This window comes from Salvelinus fontinalis, chromosome 17 (genome assembly GCF_029448725.1).
Source record: "Salvelinus fontinalis isolate EN_2023a chromosome 17, ASM2944872v1, whole genome shotgun sequence".
NCBI classification, from domain to species: domain Eukaryota; kingdom Metazoa; phylum Chordata; class Actinopteri; order Salmoniformes; family Salmonidae; genus Salvelinus; species Salvelinus fontinalis.
The window spans coordinates 45,332,652-45,349,209 of record NC_074681.1 but is presented as its reverse complement, the minus strand read 5'-3'; the positions used below and the strand labels follow the sequence as shown (position 1 = coordinate 45,349,209).

At 40.4% G+C, this 16,558-nt stretch overlaps 1 protein-coding gene across 1 annotated transcript in view; it reads right to left on the bottom strand.

Annotated features, from left to right (window-relative positions):
- The window catches only part of myo10 (myosin X), a 262,974-nt gene that overhangs the window by 98,924 nt on the left and 147,492 nt on the right, over window positions 1-16,558 (bottom strand). The window lies entirely within an intron of this gene.

Genomic DNA, 16,558 nt, shown 5'->3' with positions numbered 1-16,558 from the left:
AGACATCGCTACTATGCACGCCCATGTGCAATTACTTGTGACTACCACTGCAAAGCGTTAGACTACTGGGGCATTTGTGCAACTGTAGGCTACAGAGAGCCACATAGACAACCACATAGAAACTGAGACCCACACAGAAAATAAAGAAAAGGCTAATATCCAGTGCTTCTGGTGTATGGTGGAGTAGCCCCAAGATGCCGATCTAGGATAAGTTTAGCATTTTCTCCACTAATGTTTAAGGTTAGGATTGGGGGTGGGAAAGCTGATTCTAGATTTGTACCTGGGAAACCTTACTCCGGAGTGCTTCTAGTGAGGTCACCTGACAAAGATTTCTATGAAGTCTACATTTTTATCACCAAAGCCACAGCTTTGAGAGTTTTTCTATTAGCTCTATATTCCATGTTCTGTCTCCACCGGAAGGCATGAGAAGAAGAGGCCAGTCCAGTGGGACATCTGGAATGTTCTCTAACAGAAATATTTACTCTGAGCCGGGGAGTAGGTCGAATTTAATATCGCCCGTCACACAATATTTGTGATCCCTCACATTCATAACCTGCGTGTCAAGAGTGCTGAGAGGTCAAACCTTCTTTAGCGGGCGGGGGGGGGGGGGGGGGGGGGGGCGCGGCAGCTAGGTGTTTTTAGTGACAGAGAACAGAAGTCTGAGACCAGTGTGGATTACGATTTAGTAAACGTGACTGTAGAGTTGACACTGTTTTGATAGCGCTGTTTACGTTTGAGACACGCGACAGAGGAAGGTTGAACATATGAGCTGAGGGCTTTATGACTTATTTCACAAACTCACTTTTTTATGAATGTCTATAACCATAACATTTGAGACCACATTGTCATTCTTTTCTTTTAAATACATTGTTAACTGTTGAATTGGAGAGAGGATCCCACTGGGCACAAACTGGAAAATTGTTTCAATGTAATTTGTCAACGAATTGGGACATAGAATTTATGTGGAAATTTCTACCACAGGACTATGTCATCATGGTAACAAAATACATTTTCAACATAGACAAACCTTGTATAAAGTATGTTGAATTGTACCTTTAAATCAACGTCAGATCTTCAATGTTAAGTACACTATCAAAAAAAATCTGTAGGCTGGGAAGACCCTCCTACTGGATAATATCTCCGTCTACAGCTACCCTTCGGTCTCCCATTCAGGGCCAACCCCGCTTGGTTATAATATTTGTTACTGACTATTACCAATGTGCTATCGTGAGAATAAGTGTTGAGAGATGTCCATATAAACACTTAATGGATTCACTGTTGCTAATGAAGTCATTCCAAAGGGTTTAACAGAGCAAATGAAATGTGACCATACTTTATCAAACATATATCAACAATCATACTACAGTATTTAGGCCTACACAGTATAGGATTTTTCAAAGTCATCAACAGCTATTGTTTCAATTCAACCCAGAATTCAACTGAAAATAGATAACACAATACGCCTAGGGTTTAAAGCTCTGGGTGATTTTAAAATGTAATAATATTTTGTGATATTGAACTGTGTGTAGTTGTCATGGTGAGAGGTTAGCATGTCTTCGGGGTATGATATTTGTGCGCATGGAACTTTCTCACTCATCATTATTCACGATTCATTCAGGATGATCCGTAATCACAGTATAATCCACATTAATGTAGAAGTGTTTAGAAACATATTATATTCTTATTGGTTTGTCACCTAAAACCCTGACAAACTTTTACAGATGCACAATTGTGTGCATCCTGTCAGGCTGTATCACCACCTGGTATGGCAACAGCAGTGCCCTCAACCGCAAGGCTCTCCAGAGGGTGGTGTGGTCTGCACAACTCATCACCGGGGGCAAATGACCTGCCCTCCAGGACACCTACAGCACCCGATATCACAGGAAGGCCAAAAAGATAATCAAGGACAACAACCACCTGAGCCACTGCCTGTTCACCCCACTACCATCCAGAAGGCGATGTCAGTAAAGGTGCATCAAAGCTGGGAGCGAGAGACTGAAAAACAGCTTCTATATCAAGGCCATCAAACTGTTAAATAGCCATACATACAGACTCAAATCATTGGCCACTTTAATAAATGGATCACTAGTCACTTTAAATAATGCCACTTTAATAATATCTTACATTACTCATCTCATATGTATAAACTGAATCTTATACCATCAATGTAGTCAATACGTGCTATGAATGTGGGGCCAAATACTTAACTTTGTACTATTTTAATACACATACAGTGCATTCGGAAAGAATTCAGAGCCCTGGACTTTTCCACATTTTGTTACGTTAAAATTTTATTCTAAAATGGATTAAATAAAACAAAATCCTCATCAATCTACACACAATACCCCATAATGACGAAGTGAAAACCGATTTTTAGAAATGTTTGCAAATTGAATACAAATTAAAAACAGAAATTACTTATTTACATAAGTTCAGACCCTTTGCTATGAGACTCACAATTGAGCTCAAGTGCATCCAGTTTCCATTGATCATCCTTGAGATGTTTCTACAACTTGATTGGAGTCCACCTGTGGTAAATTCTATTCATTGGACATGATTTGGAAAGGCACACACCTGTCTATATAAGGTCCCACAGTTGACAGTGCATGTCAGAGCAAAAACCAAGCCATGAGTTCTAAGGAACTGTCCGCAGAGCTACGAGACAGAATTGTGTCGAGGCACAGATCTGGGGAAGGGTACCAAAAACTATCTACAAAATTGAAAGTCCCCCAAAAAACAGTGATCTCCATCATTCTTAAATGGAAGAAGTTTGGAACCACCAAGACTCTTCCTACAGCTGGCCGCTGGCCAAACTGAGCAATCCGGGCAGAAGGGCATTGGTCAGGGAGGTGACCAAGAACCCGATGGTCACTCTGACAGAGCTCCAGAGTTCCTCTGTGGAGATGGGAGAACCTTCCAGAAGGACAACCATCTCTGCCGCACTCCACCAAACAGGCATTTATGGTAGAGCGGCCAGATGGAAGTAAAAGTAAAAGGCATATGTAAAAGGCATATGACAGTAAAAGGCATATGACAGCCCGCTTGGAGTTTGCCAAAAGGCACCTAAAGACTTTTTTCAGCGCCAAGGACTGGGAGACTAGTCAGGATCGAGGGAAAGATTAACAGAGCAAAGTACAGAGAGATACTTGATGAAAACCTGCTCCAGAGTGCTCAGGACCTCAGACTGGGGTGGAGATTCACCTTCCAACAGGACAACAACACTAAGCACACAGCCAAGACAACACAGGAGTGGCTTTGGAACAAGTCTCTGAATGTCCTTGAGTGGTCTAGCCAGATCCCGGGCTTGAACCCGATCGAACATCTCTGGAGAGACCTGAAAATAGTTGTGCAGTGACGCTCCCCCATCCAACATGCACAAGCATTTCGCTACACTCGCAATAACATCTGCTAGCTATGTGTATGTAACCAATAACATTTGATTTGATTTAATTAGATTTTGACCTGACAGAGCTTGAGAGGATCTGCAGAGAAGAATGGGAGAAACTCCCCTATTACAGGTGTGCCAAGCTTGTAGCGTCATACCCAAGAAGACTCGAGGCTGTAATCATTACCAAAGGTGCTTCAACAAAGTACTGACTAAAGTGTCTGAATACTTATGTAAATGTGATATTTAAGTTGTTTTTTTCATTGAATTTGCAAAATGTCAAAAAAACTGTTTTCGTTTTGTTATTGGTATTGTGTGGAGATTGATGAGGTAAAAAAATAACTATTTCATCCATTTTAGAAGAAGGCTGTATTTCCACACAATATAGCTGGATCGCCCCATCCTGCCCCTAGGGGTCCACCGCCCTGCAGTGCCCCGACCCAACACACCCCACTCAGCTTTAGGATCTCAGTGAATCATTCATTATTGGTTTCAGGTGTGTAAGGCCAAGGCCAGAGTGACAAACAAACAGTACGGCAGAGCCCCAGGGACAGGACTGAGCAGCCCAGCAGCTAGGGATTGCTTAAATAGGTATCTCCCCTGACATGGGCATGTTTCCAATGCAGGCTCCTTTTATTGTACAGTATTCCATATAAGGCATCCAGACATTATGGAAATTGCACAGTATACCCTTAATCTTGTAATATATCAAATCTAGTGATACACAACTTGACATTTCTGCCATCCATCGTGACATTGTGGGAGGATAACCAACCTTCCAAATCCTGGCAATGCATTTCTTAGCCTCAATAAATGCTAGGCTACACAGTTTCTCCTGATGACAGTCTCCAGTATCAACATTTCCAAGTAAACAAAAACAGGGAGAAGGAAGAATCTGTAGACATGCTGAGATAAAAGAACATACTCTTTGCCAGAATTCAGCCAGCCTTCACAAGACCATAACATTATGAAAATGTGTTCCCTTTTGTGTTGTACACCTCCAGCAGAGGAAGGACATTTCTGAGTGCATGTAATTCAGTTACATTGGCATATAGTATGTTCTATGGATGGTCTTAAACTGCAGTAATTTATGTCTGAGATTACAGTACGAGTCAAAAGTTTGGACACACCTACACATTCAAGGGTTTTTCTTTATTTTTTTTACTATTTTCTACATGGTAGAATAATAGTGAAGATATCAACACTATGAAATAACACATATGGAATCATGTAGTAACCAAAAAAGTGTTTAACAAATCAAAATATATTTTATATTTGAGATTCCTCAAAGTAGCCACCCTTTGACTTGATGACAGCTTTGCACACTCTTGGCATTCTCTCAACCAGCTTCATGAGCTGGAATGCATTTCAATTAACAGGTGTGCCATGTTAACATTTCATTTGTGGAATTTATTTCCATGTTAAGGCTTTTAAGCCAATCAGTTGTGTTGTGACATTTAGCGGTGGTATACAGAAGATAGCCCTATTTGGTAAAATACTAAGTCCATTTTATGGCAAAAACAGCTCATATAAGCAAAGAGAAACGACAGTCCATCACTACTTTAATACATGAAGGTCAGTCAATCCAGAAAATTTCAAGAACTTAGAAAGTTTCTTCAAGTGTATTCGCAAAAACCATCAAGCGCTATGATGAAACTGGCTCTCATGGGAACTGCCACAGGAAAGGAGGACCCAGAGTTACCTCTGCTGCAGAGGATACGTTAGAGTTACCAGCCTCAGAAATTGCTGCCCAAATAAATGCTTCGCAGAGTTCAAGTAACAGACACATCTCAACATCAACTATTCAGAGAAGACTGCATGAATCAGGCCTTCATGGTCGAATTGCTGCAAAGAAACCACTACTAAAGGACAATAATAAGAAGAAGAGACTTGCTTGGGCCAAGAAACACAAGCAATGGACATTAGACCGGTGGAAATCTGTCCTTTGGTCTGATGAGTCCAAATGTGCGATTTATGGTTCCAACCGCCTGGTCTTCGTGAGACGCAGAGTAGGTGAACGGATGATCTCCACATGTGTGGTTCCCACCGTGAAGCATGGAGGAGGTGTGATGGTGCTTTGCTGGTGACACTATCTGTGATTTATTTAGAATTCAAGGCACACTTAAACAGCATGGCTACTACAGCATTCTGCAGCGATACACCATCCCATCTAGTTTGCACTTAGTAGGACTATCATATGTTTTTCAACAGGACAATGCCCCAACACACCTCCAGGCTGTGTAAGGGCTATTTGGCCAAGAATGAGAGTGGTGAGACGGTTTGGGATGAGTTGGACCGCAGAGTGAAAAAAAGCAGAAAACAAGTGCTCAGCATATGTGGGAACTAACATCAAAGCAAAGGGTGGCTACTTTGAAGAATCAAAAATATGAAATATATTTTGATTTGTGTAACACTTTTCTTTGGTTACTTCATGATTCCATATGTGTTATTACATAGTTTTGATGTCTTCACTATTATTTTACAATTTAGAAAATAGTAAAAATAAAGAATAAAGTGTCCAAACTTTTGACTGGTATGTATACCATAAGGCCTTTCGTTGAGGGCTTAGTTACACCCCAATGCAGTGTTCCTGAAACTCCTGGTTTACAGGCCACATCAAGCCTGCAAGTCACATTATGCTGGCTTGCAAAATTATGTGTAATTCCTATTGGGATACAGCCAGAGTGAGAACATCCAACAATTGGAAGCTTAAATCACTCGTAAACTGCATTGAGAATGTCTGCTGGGGTAGTGAAGATTTATTATTGAGACTACCTGAATAATATAAACTGGAACAGCCACCTCAGTAACGAATACAAAAAGTCCAACTACTAACAGATTAGATTAGTTTAGAAAAATGCATGTTATTTATGTTTGTGTAGAATAAGATGAATCAACCAATCAATGTACATGCAAAAACATATGAATTGAAACAAATAATTCAGAAAATCAATCTGCAGTAAAGCATGCTGGGAGATATGATAATGATCGGCATGGTTTTGAGTAGGTTTGAGCAAACATGAATTTGTCATTTTACTCAACAATCAAATTCAGCTCACTCCGAGCAGAGTGAGTAAACAAACTTTAACACATTAGCTCAAATTCTTATCCTTTTGAAGTCCGCTCAACTCACATAATAACGCTGATTAAGCAATTTAGTTAAGTTGCCTTTTTTACAGCGAGGGAAAGTTGGCTATTGCATTTTTAAACGTTGACTAAGTTAGAATTGTGTCCACAAATGTACCCACATTTCTATTACGTGTAAATCGTTTATGATTAGTGAATGCCATAATATAGTTATTTGGTGAGATACTTCTCCCTATTAGCTGAAATCTTATTTTCATTGTTTTAGCTGTCATACTGGCTGTTCAGTCCAAACCTAGAGTTGTATCACGGGAATTTGTTGCGCTATGCAGACGTTGCCTCCCTCCAAGGCACGTGCTGCAAGGCAACCCCCTAGACCTATGGGCAAAAAACAGTGTAAAAAACTTGCTAGGAAATGTTTATGCTTGGAAACAAACAAAAAATACTGCACTCTGACCCATAAAACATATCTGCTTGATTCATGATAGTGTTGTAAGACAAAGCAAGGAAAGTGAACTCCAAAAACGTCATGTCGTTTTTATTGGGATTTGTAGCTGTTGTTGGTAAATAACGAATCTGCTAGCTTCTGAAATAACTTACTGATCCTTTAAAATTAATGGGGTACATTTAAAGGAAAGGGAAATCTATTTTCAGAAGGATTGGTAACAACTTTTAATAGCTGGGGTACATAAGAGGATGGAATTCAATAAAAAAAAGAACTAATAATGTCAGAAGAAAATGGCACAGAGACGGGCAACTGTAACTCATTTAAGTATCTCAGAGCATATTTAAAGGGACGGGACCTCCTTTTAAAGGGACTAGTGCATGTAACTCATTTAAAATGGCCTTGGCAGTGTGCCAGGAGGCCCAAACGAGGCAAACACAGAGCTGAAAGGCACTCTGCCTTTGTGTAAAGCCCTGGCCCTCCCCATGGCTCTACAATCCTAGTCTATTACACAGGCCAGCGGGCACTGTGGATTCTTTATATCAGAGTCAGTGGGCACACTGTCAGAGCATACCAACACAACTGGCACTGCCCCAACACGTTTGTGCCCCTGAAGAACACCACAGAGTACCACAGAGTCCGAAAACGACTAAAGGACTCCGACACAGTGAGTTTTCACATCAAGAGAAGGAGAGAGGAAGGAGGGAAAGAGTTGTAAAAGATCTAATGCTCTGGTCCCCTGTAGGGAAAGCTGGTGTGTGTATACTGCTTTATTGGCACGAAAGCTTCATTGCTACTGCAATGCTACAATGAGTCTTTCAATGTAATACTTTAGTACTGTGATAAAGTCGATAAGAAGTTCTGATGAAACTGAGAACATGCAACACAAATGGTAACGCTTTAGGAATGGGCTAAATCATAAGAGGTTTTTGGGAAGAGGGCTAGAACACAAGTTACAAGAGTCTAAAGCCGAGATAATGTATTGTACATTTCCTACTGCGTTACCATGCCTCTGAACGCGACAAAAAGCAGCACACACTGTAACAGTAAGTCTGTGTTTAATTGATTGAAAATGCCGGAAAGAGCACCAACAAATACTTTGTTTGCCTTTGAGTGCAAAGGATCGAGTACACAGTATGCTATTGCTGTTGACCCGCTGTCACACAAGTCATGAGAAAGTAACGCAAAGGAGCCCGACTCTTGTCCTATAATCGCACAACAAATACAGGAAAGACCTCAAAGCCAGAATGCACCAGTGATTGCACTAGTTTAAAGGTTGCACCCTTTTCCCAAAAGAGAAGTTAGGGAACACAACAGCAGCAATCAAATCAAATCAAATCAACCAACAAACAATCAAATCAAATCAACCAACAAACAATCAAATCAAATCAACCAACAAACAATAAAATAAAATAAAATTTGAAGGTAAAAAGGTAAAAAGCAAAATAGCCATACACTTCAGTGTGATTTTATTCCTTCTTTCAACCTCAACACCTTTTTTGTTCCTGCTTTTCTACTAAATTCACTGTGTAAATTCACGGTTGAACTTAAATTGCATTCCAAGTCCCTACACACAAAACTCAGAAAAGAATCAAAGTCAAACGCTCACAGGTATGTTTTGTGCACAAGTACCCTTCGTGACCTCTGTGAATTTAATTAAAAGGGTTAGGGGGGCCTTGAGTTTGACCCCATAACAGCTCTGGGGTCAAAAGGTCAGAGATTTTATACAAATACACCCCCAAAAGCCGAATTCCTTTGTAACATTCGCTTCTCACCATGACTGGACTCGACAACAGAACAAAACAGAAAGCAGATAAAACACCAGTGGATGAACAACATTGTACAAAAAAGATCACAGGGAGTTTGCTTTTAAAACCCATGATAGTTTGTAGTATGGAGGCATCAACATAAACGAAAATGCAATGTGACATTTATCATCATTAATGACCAGGTGTTTTTTATTAAGTGTATAATGGCAGGTCCCCTCTTTCTCCTCCTCCTTCTTTTCCTACCTCCTCCTTCTTCTCCACCTACCCTCCTCCTCCAGCTCCCATTCTTGGCTTCCCTTCACCGGGCTAGCCTGGATCTGATTACTTACAATCCCTAAATCTGAGCAGAAAGCTTCCTGCCCCGCCTAAAAGTGCCAGCCTAAACAATTTACTGTCCTTCTACTGCCCTATCCAGCCTCCCACACACTCACCAACCCAGTGAAACTATCTCAGCTCAGCTTGGGGGCAATGGGAGTGGCATATCCACTCACCGGCAAGTTTATTAGGTACACCCATCTAGAACCGTTTCGAACCCCCCTTTGCCTCCAGAAAAACCTGAATTAATTGGGGCATGGATTCTACAAGTTGGAAATGTTCCACAGGGATGCTGATCTATGCGGGCATCACACTGCAGATTGAACGCCGGAACACCACCACCACCAGGCTGTACCATTAACACCAGGCAGGATGGGTCCATGAACTTGCTGCTTATGCCAAATCCTGACTCTGCCAATCAGCATGACAACAGGAACCTGGATTTGTCAGGCCAGGCAATGTTTTTCCACTTCTCAATTGTCCAGTTTTGGAGATTGTGTGCCCACTGGAGCCGCTTCTACTTGTTTTTAGCTGATAGTAGTATTTGTATTTGTATTTATTAGGGATCCCCAAGGCAGCAGCTACTCTTCTTGGGGTTCAAGCATAATAAAGCACTTACATTACATATAAAACAAAAGACAAAACAATACATCATACAACATTATTACACTACTACATATCTACAATACAAAATGATTAATATCACCATACAACAATATCACAATATTTGCGTATGCATGTGTCTGTACCTTTTGTGTGTGTCACTTCACAGTCCCCGTTTTTCTTTAAGGTGTATATTTATCTGTTTAAAAAAAAAAATTGATTCTACTGCTTGCATCATTTACCTGATGTGGAATAGAGTTCCATTTAGTCATGGCTCTATGCAGTACTGTGCGCCTTCCATAGTCTGTTCTGGACTTGGGGATTGTGAAGAGACCTCTGGTGGCGTATGCATGGGTTTCTGAGCTGTGTGCAAGTATTTTAAACAGACAGCTCGGTACATTCAGCTTGTCAACACCTCTTACAAAACAAATAGTAATGAAGTCAATCTCTCTTCCACTTTGAGCCATGAGAGATTGACATGCATGTCATTAATGTTAGCTCTCCGTGTACATTTAAGGGCTAGCCGTGCTGCCCTGTTCTAAGCCAACTGCAATTTTCCCTCTTTGTGGCACCTGACCACACGACTGAAAAGTAGTCTAGGTACGACCAAACTAGGGCCTGTAGGACCTGCCTTGTTGATAGTGTTAAGAAGGCAGAGCAGCGCTTTATTATGGACAGACTTCTCCCCATCTTAACTATTGTTGTATCAATATGTTTTGACCATGCCAGTTTTGACCAAACCCTCAACATGCTCAATTTCCACATTATTCATTACGAGATGTAGTTGAGGTTTGGGGTTTAGTGAATGATTTGTCCTAAATATAGTGTTGAGGCATCCGCATACATAGACACACTGGCTTTACTCAATGCCAGTGGCATGTCGTTAGTAAAGATTGAAAAAAGAAAGGGGCCTAAACAGCTACCCTGGGGAATTCCTGATTCTACCTGGATTATGTTTGAGAGGCTTCCATTAAAGAACTCCCTCTGTGTTCTGTTAGACAAGTAACTCTTTATCCACATTATAGCAGGGGGTGTAAAGCCATAACACATACGTTTTTCCAGCAGCAGACTATGATTGATAATGTCAAAAGCTGCACTGAAGTCTAACAAGACAGCCCCCACAATCATTTTATCATCAATTTCTCTCAGCCAATCATCAGTCCTGTGTGTAAGTGCTGTGCTTGTTGAGTGTCCTTCTCTATAAGATTGCTGAAATTATGTTGTCAATTTGCTTACTGTGAAATAGCACTGTATCTGGTCAAACACATTTTTCCAGGAGTTTACTAAGGGTTGGTAACAGGCTGATTGGTCGGCTATTTGAGCCAGTAAAGGGGGCTATGATTAGATTTGCAGAAAAATACTTGGTTTAAATGTAATCTGGCACCTTATTATATAATATCATGATATTTGTGCATTTATAATGATGACAAGATATTGTATTGATGATGTGTACCGTGATGTAATTTGGATGTAATATCCTAGGCTTGTTATTGCAGTATATTAAGATGTGTGATTTACAACAGTCAGAATGACACCCTCATTAAAATTACAATTGAACAGGTAAAGAGGTGTGCTTAGATAAAGCTGTTCCATCCTCACATACCTTGTGCCCTCTCAAAAATAATGGGTGCATGACGACTCTGGTCACAGGTTAAATAATTATGTTTATTTGTTGGGTCACATGGAACTTCAAAAGGTTTAACGGTGGGTTGTCGTGACCCAGAAAAGTTTGGGAACGATGGGACTAGTGCATAGGCTGTGGTTTTAAAATGTGGACACTTTTGTGCTCTGTAGCCAATACCAACACTTCAAAGTGTCAATAACTGTACATTTTATAACAAATAACTATTTAATGCAGGTTTTTCCTGACAGTCTTACTAAGATTTCTCAGTGAAAATCAGAAAATTCGATCTTGAGCCAACATGAGCTCTCTAAACACAGGTGAGAAATGGCTAACCTGACAGATTAAATGGCTGATGCGCAGCAAGCACCTGAGGAGTCGCCTGGGGTGATCCTCTGTCAATCACTGAACCACAGTCGGCTTGGCTGTCATACAACATTAATCATTTGACATTACAGGGTTGCCTCGGCCTCTAAAAATATATATATTTTTTTACCCCTGAATTGACCCATTTCTCAGCCTCTGAGTATCACAGAAACATAACACTTTGAATGAATAGAAGAAAAATGTTGTTGCTATGGATGAAGTTGATCAAAAATAAAAAAATACATTTTAAATATCCAATTTTACTATAACTGTGTGAAAAAGTTACAATATATGCTTGTTTTGGGGAATTAAAACCAGTAACTTGTGTTGCAGAAGGTTAATAAAATAAGTGTTTAGGCTTGTGTCTCTGCAATTATTATCAATTTGGGGGGCAAAAACAGGTTGGCACTTTTAGGGTTAAATTGCCTTGTACATTGCACCTTTACCAAGATATCCCATAAGCTGACTGGATGCATCCCAATATATGGCTCCCTTCCCTTTGTTCTCTTTCCTCGTCCTCACTGAACGAAATGAAACAGATAGTTGAGCACAATATGGGAGCAACTTAACATCCTCAGTGCCACTCCTATCCAGTTCCTTCAAATCAGTGAGAACGAGGAGTAGTACAAGGGGCAAAGGATGTAGCAAAGGAAGCCATTTTCACCCCTATGAATCCCACTAATGACTAACCAACGGAACAGTGAGTCCAAGCTTCTAAGGGACAATCGGTTAGCAGCTAGCCGTATGCAGACACCCTCAGGACAGCTACTTAGCAGTAAGCTACCTAGGCGCCCTTAGGATAAACACTAAGAAGTAATTACCACTCCATTCTAGTGTTGGACTTTTAAATTATTCACAGACTCACACCTCTGGGGTGAAATTTCCCCTAGGTACAGATCTAAGATCAGCTTCCCCTCCACCAAAGTGGAGAAAATGTAAAACTGACATAAGATCAGTGTCTAAGAGCAACTTCACCCTACTTCTGAAGAGATACACCAGTTACACGTCTAGGTTAGGGCTGGGAGGTGTTTAAACATCAGAAAACACAGCTGTGATGTGAAATTGCTGTGTTGAACACATGAAGAGAGTACTTCATCAGTGACGTGTCAAACACTTGAGAGAGAAAGAGTGTTGACAATGATTCCAGTATGTTCAGGCTACTTATTCTTGATGAGTATTCGGAGAGTTACAGTATGTGCTGACAAAAGCGTATTGCGAAAGTGGAAACACTTGCTTATCAATGTTGCACCATCAAATTCTCCGAATTTGATACATTTTCAGAAATGAGCAATAAAGCCTTTTTTATGTGTCAGAATCAGTGTTCTCTTTCACAGTCTTAGTAAATTCCACATTCAAACTATTGTACTTTTCAGTCTTTCACCAGCTCAAAATGAAAGCCTAACATTTAAACGGTATAACAGCACCGCAAGGTCATTAGCCTGGTTTCCACAATTCTTTTTGGGTTTGGTTCCCTTTTCATGTGTAACCCTAACTCCAGGCTAGAACAGAATGGCACCATTGTCTGTCCCTCCCAACATCCAAGTACATAATATAGTATGTTTGTGTTTGCTCCCCACTTCACACACCTTGATGCATAGTCCTCCCACATTCCATCTATTGTCAAATACAATCGTGCGTTATGCTGTATACAGTAACCCTAACATGCTTAACCCTCGCTGCTCGTGAGCAATGTGGGTGCAATAATTGAATGACATCTATGTTTACATTTATTTTGCAACGCTCACGCACGCAACACAAGCGGTGTAGTCAGCATGTGAATGTTTAGATGCCAATCACCATATAAAGTCCAAAGAAGAAAAGGCCTGGAAGGAGGAGAGATAACTAGAAACGATTCGGTTGACCGTTTTATGTGTGGATTAATTGTCAGAGTAGAGGACCGTGTGCATTTCAGGTTAAATAACAACTCAACGTTTATATCCCAGGACAAAATAGCTAGCAACAGCAAGCTAGCTAAATAGGAAAAATTTGCTAGCAACTGCAAGCTAGCTAGCTAGCTAAATTGCCATAAATGTTTAATGCTTTTCGACCTGTCCCCGAATTAATATAATTGGTTCAGAGTTTGTTTTGATATTTTAACCTGCGTGTCGTGATCGCGTTTGGTGCAGGGGGACAAAATCAATACGCGCACGATGGTGCACGCGCCGCCGGTTTGGGTTCAGTCTTTTGCCGAAATCACACGGTGAGACGCCCTTCAACAACATGACATTTGCGTGCGAGAGTAGTGAGTGTCAATTCACATGACAACGTAATTGTTATGAAAATCCATAATAAACCGTTGTTTTTGTTTACTATTTAGCCCCAGAGATTTAATGTTGTGAGTTCATTCTGACCTTAAATGTCCTACGGGATCCACCGTACCTGGGCTAAACAGTTAGCTCCTCATGAGGATGTTGTTTGTTTCTAATAAACCAGAGCCATGTATAAACTACAGTACATCTCGTTCTTTCTACATAAACAGTGCTCTCTCTTGAAATCGGAGATCCTCAAGTTTTCCAGCTGTAGCCTGTCTAGGCAATAATCAACATCCACACAGGTACACTGCAGTTGTTTTCAAATATATAGCCTATTTGACTGATAAACCTTAGTTTACAGCCCAATACATTGTTAACTACATCTTTAATCTACTTAGCATAGGGAAGATCATAAAAATTCATTTTCTACAAAATTTGTCTGCTTACTCTACCAGCATTGTTCCACGTAGACACGAGAAAAAAAGACTTGCTTTCTAATTTGACGCACTATGAAGCCGTAGACATCGTTGACGCTCACGGCCCATCTGTTTTCTCGCATTCACGTATTCTATTTCCAGCGTGAGCACGCTCATTCGCGCCCTAAAAAAATCTGCTTTAAAAAAAATTTGAGCTTAAGAAAAACAAAATGCACTGCAATACAACTAATCAAAGGAATACAGCGCAACTAACACCAAACAGCTGGAATAAATGTGAACATGTATGGTATAGGACTTTGTATTGAACAAAAGTGCATTTGCTTCATGACACTGGTAATCAGTTTCCCCTGCAATTTCAAGTGGCAAGCTATATAACTGAACAGTGGCACACACAACCCTATTACAAGTTATCTAATTGTATCAAATTAATCTCAAATTAATCAAATCACCTACATCTAAATAACAACAATTATGAGGCCTAAATGTTTTATATGTAATTGCATAACTGCGTCCCAATGGCACCCTATTCCCTACATTAAAGCATTACTTTTGACCAGAGGCCTATGAGAATAGTGTGCCATTTGGAACATAACCTAAGTAACCTAAGTAGTCGAGGACCTCTGAATAGGAGCAGTTTATAAGGATACATGTGTCTCTCGTTACCTCAGCATCTCAGGGCTTCCATAAGTGGCCGTCAAACAGGGCTGTAAACTAATGTGGGCGAATTGCTGGGTAACTGCAGCACTTGTATCTAAAACAGCATGCCCCGACTTGCTTAAGGGCACAAGAGCCACCACTGTGTCACCTAAATGGGGACTTGCGCAACTGAGCCATAATGTACTCCATGACCCATAACTATGTATGTTGACAACACTATTTGTATGCCCAGTTTGTGTGGCCTTTCACCCCCAGGCATCCCCGTATCTGTCATGTTAAGTAAGCATGAAACGGAAAACCAAAATGGGTGTTCTTATTGGACAAATTCAGGTAATAGCTCTCTCCTTCATACCTATTGAACGTGAACATTTTCTTATGCTTCTGCTTTAATACACTTATTGGCACCTCTGCTCTCCTCTCTTCCTATTCTATCCCATCCTATTCAAACTCAGCATTGACAGAGTTGAGCTGCTCACTCTACAAAGCTAAGAATAATCCAACTGAGAAAAAAGTCCTTTGGCATCCACTCTCTCTGCTAAATGTGGACTGAATATTATCGTTCCAAAACTGTAAAAATAACTCTGTGTGTTTGATGTGGGCGATGAGAACAGTGCCTGTCTGTCTGAACACAATAGCGCGAGGCCGGATGAGAAAGTTGGCCAACTACAAACGCAGAGGAAGGATGTTCGGGAAGAACCAAAGGAGCATGGAGATAGAAACAGAGCCAATAGCACCAAGACTGAGACTTGAAATTGAATCGGTTCGCTGTGGATGCCAAAGGGCATAAAGTTGTAAAGTCCACAAGTGGCCAATTGTGGACCAACAACCAATCATCTGTATTCATTCTATTGACAGGTAACATACTGGCTTCTGAGATTCTTTCACAGCATACAATTGGCCAGTCAGATATCAATACTCAATACCTGCAAAGGGCATGTCCAACTGCCAGTGGTGTAAAGTAAAAAATACTTTAAACTACTACTTAAGTCATTTTTTGGAGTATCTGTACTTTACATTTTTGACAACTTTTACTTTTGTTTCATTACATTCCTAAAGAAAATATTGTACTTTATACTCCATACATTTTCCCTGACAACCAAAAGTACTCCTTACATTTTGAATGCTTAGCAGGAAAGGAAAATTGTCAAATTCAAGCACTTGGTCATCCCTATTGCCTCTGGCCTGGCAGACTCACTAAACACAAATGCATCTTTGAAAATAATGTCTGAGTGTTGGAGTGTGCCCCTGGCTATCCGTAAATTTTAAAAACAAGAAAATGGTGCTGTCTGCTAATATAAGGAATTTTAAATGATTTATACTTTTACTTTTGATACTTAAGTATATTTGAGCAATTACATTTACTTTTGATACTTAAGTATATTTAAAACCAAATACTTTTAGACTTTTACTCAAGTAGTAGCTGACTTTCTGGCTGGCTGACTTTCACTTTTACTTGAGTAACTTTCTATTAAGGTATCTATACTTTTACTCAAGTATGACAATTGGGTACTTATTCCACCACTGTCAATTGCCCACCATTCACAGCTCACAAAATGACAAGCCAATGACTTCTCTACATTCTCTCACCCGATGGCGGCCTACCCAATCACATTTCTCATTCATT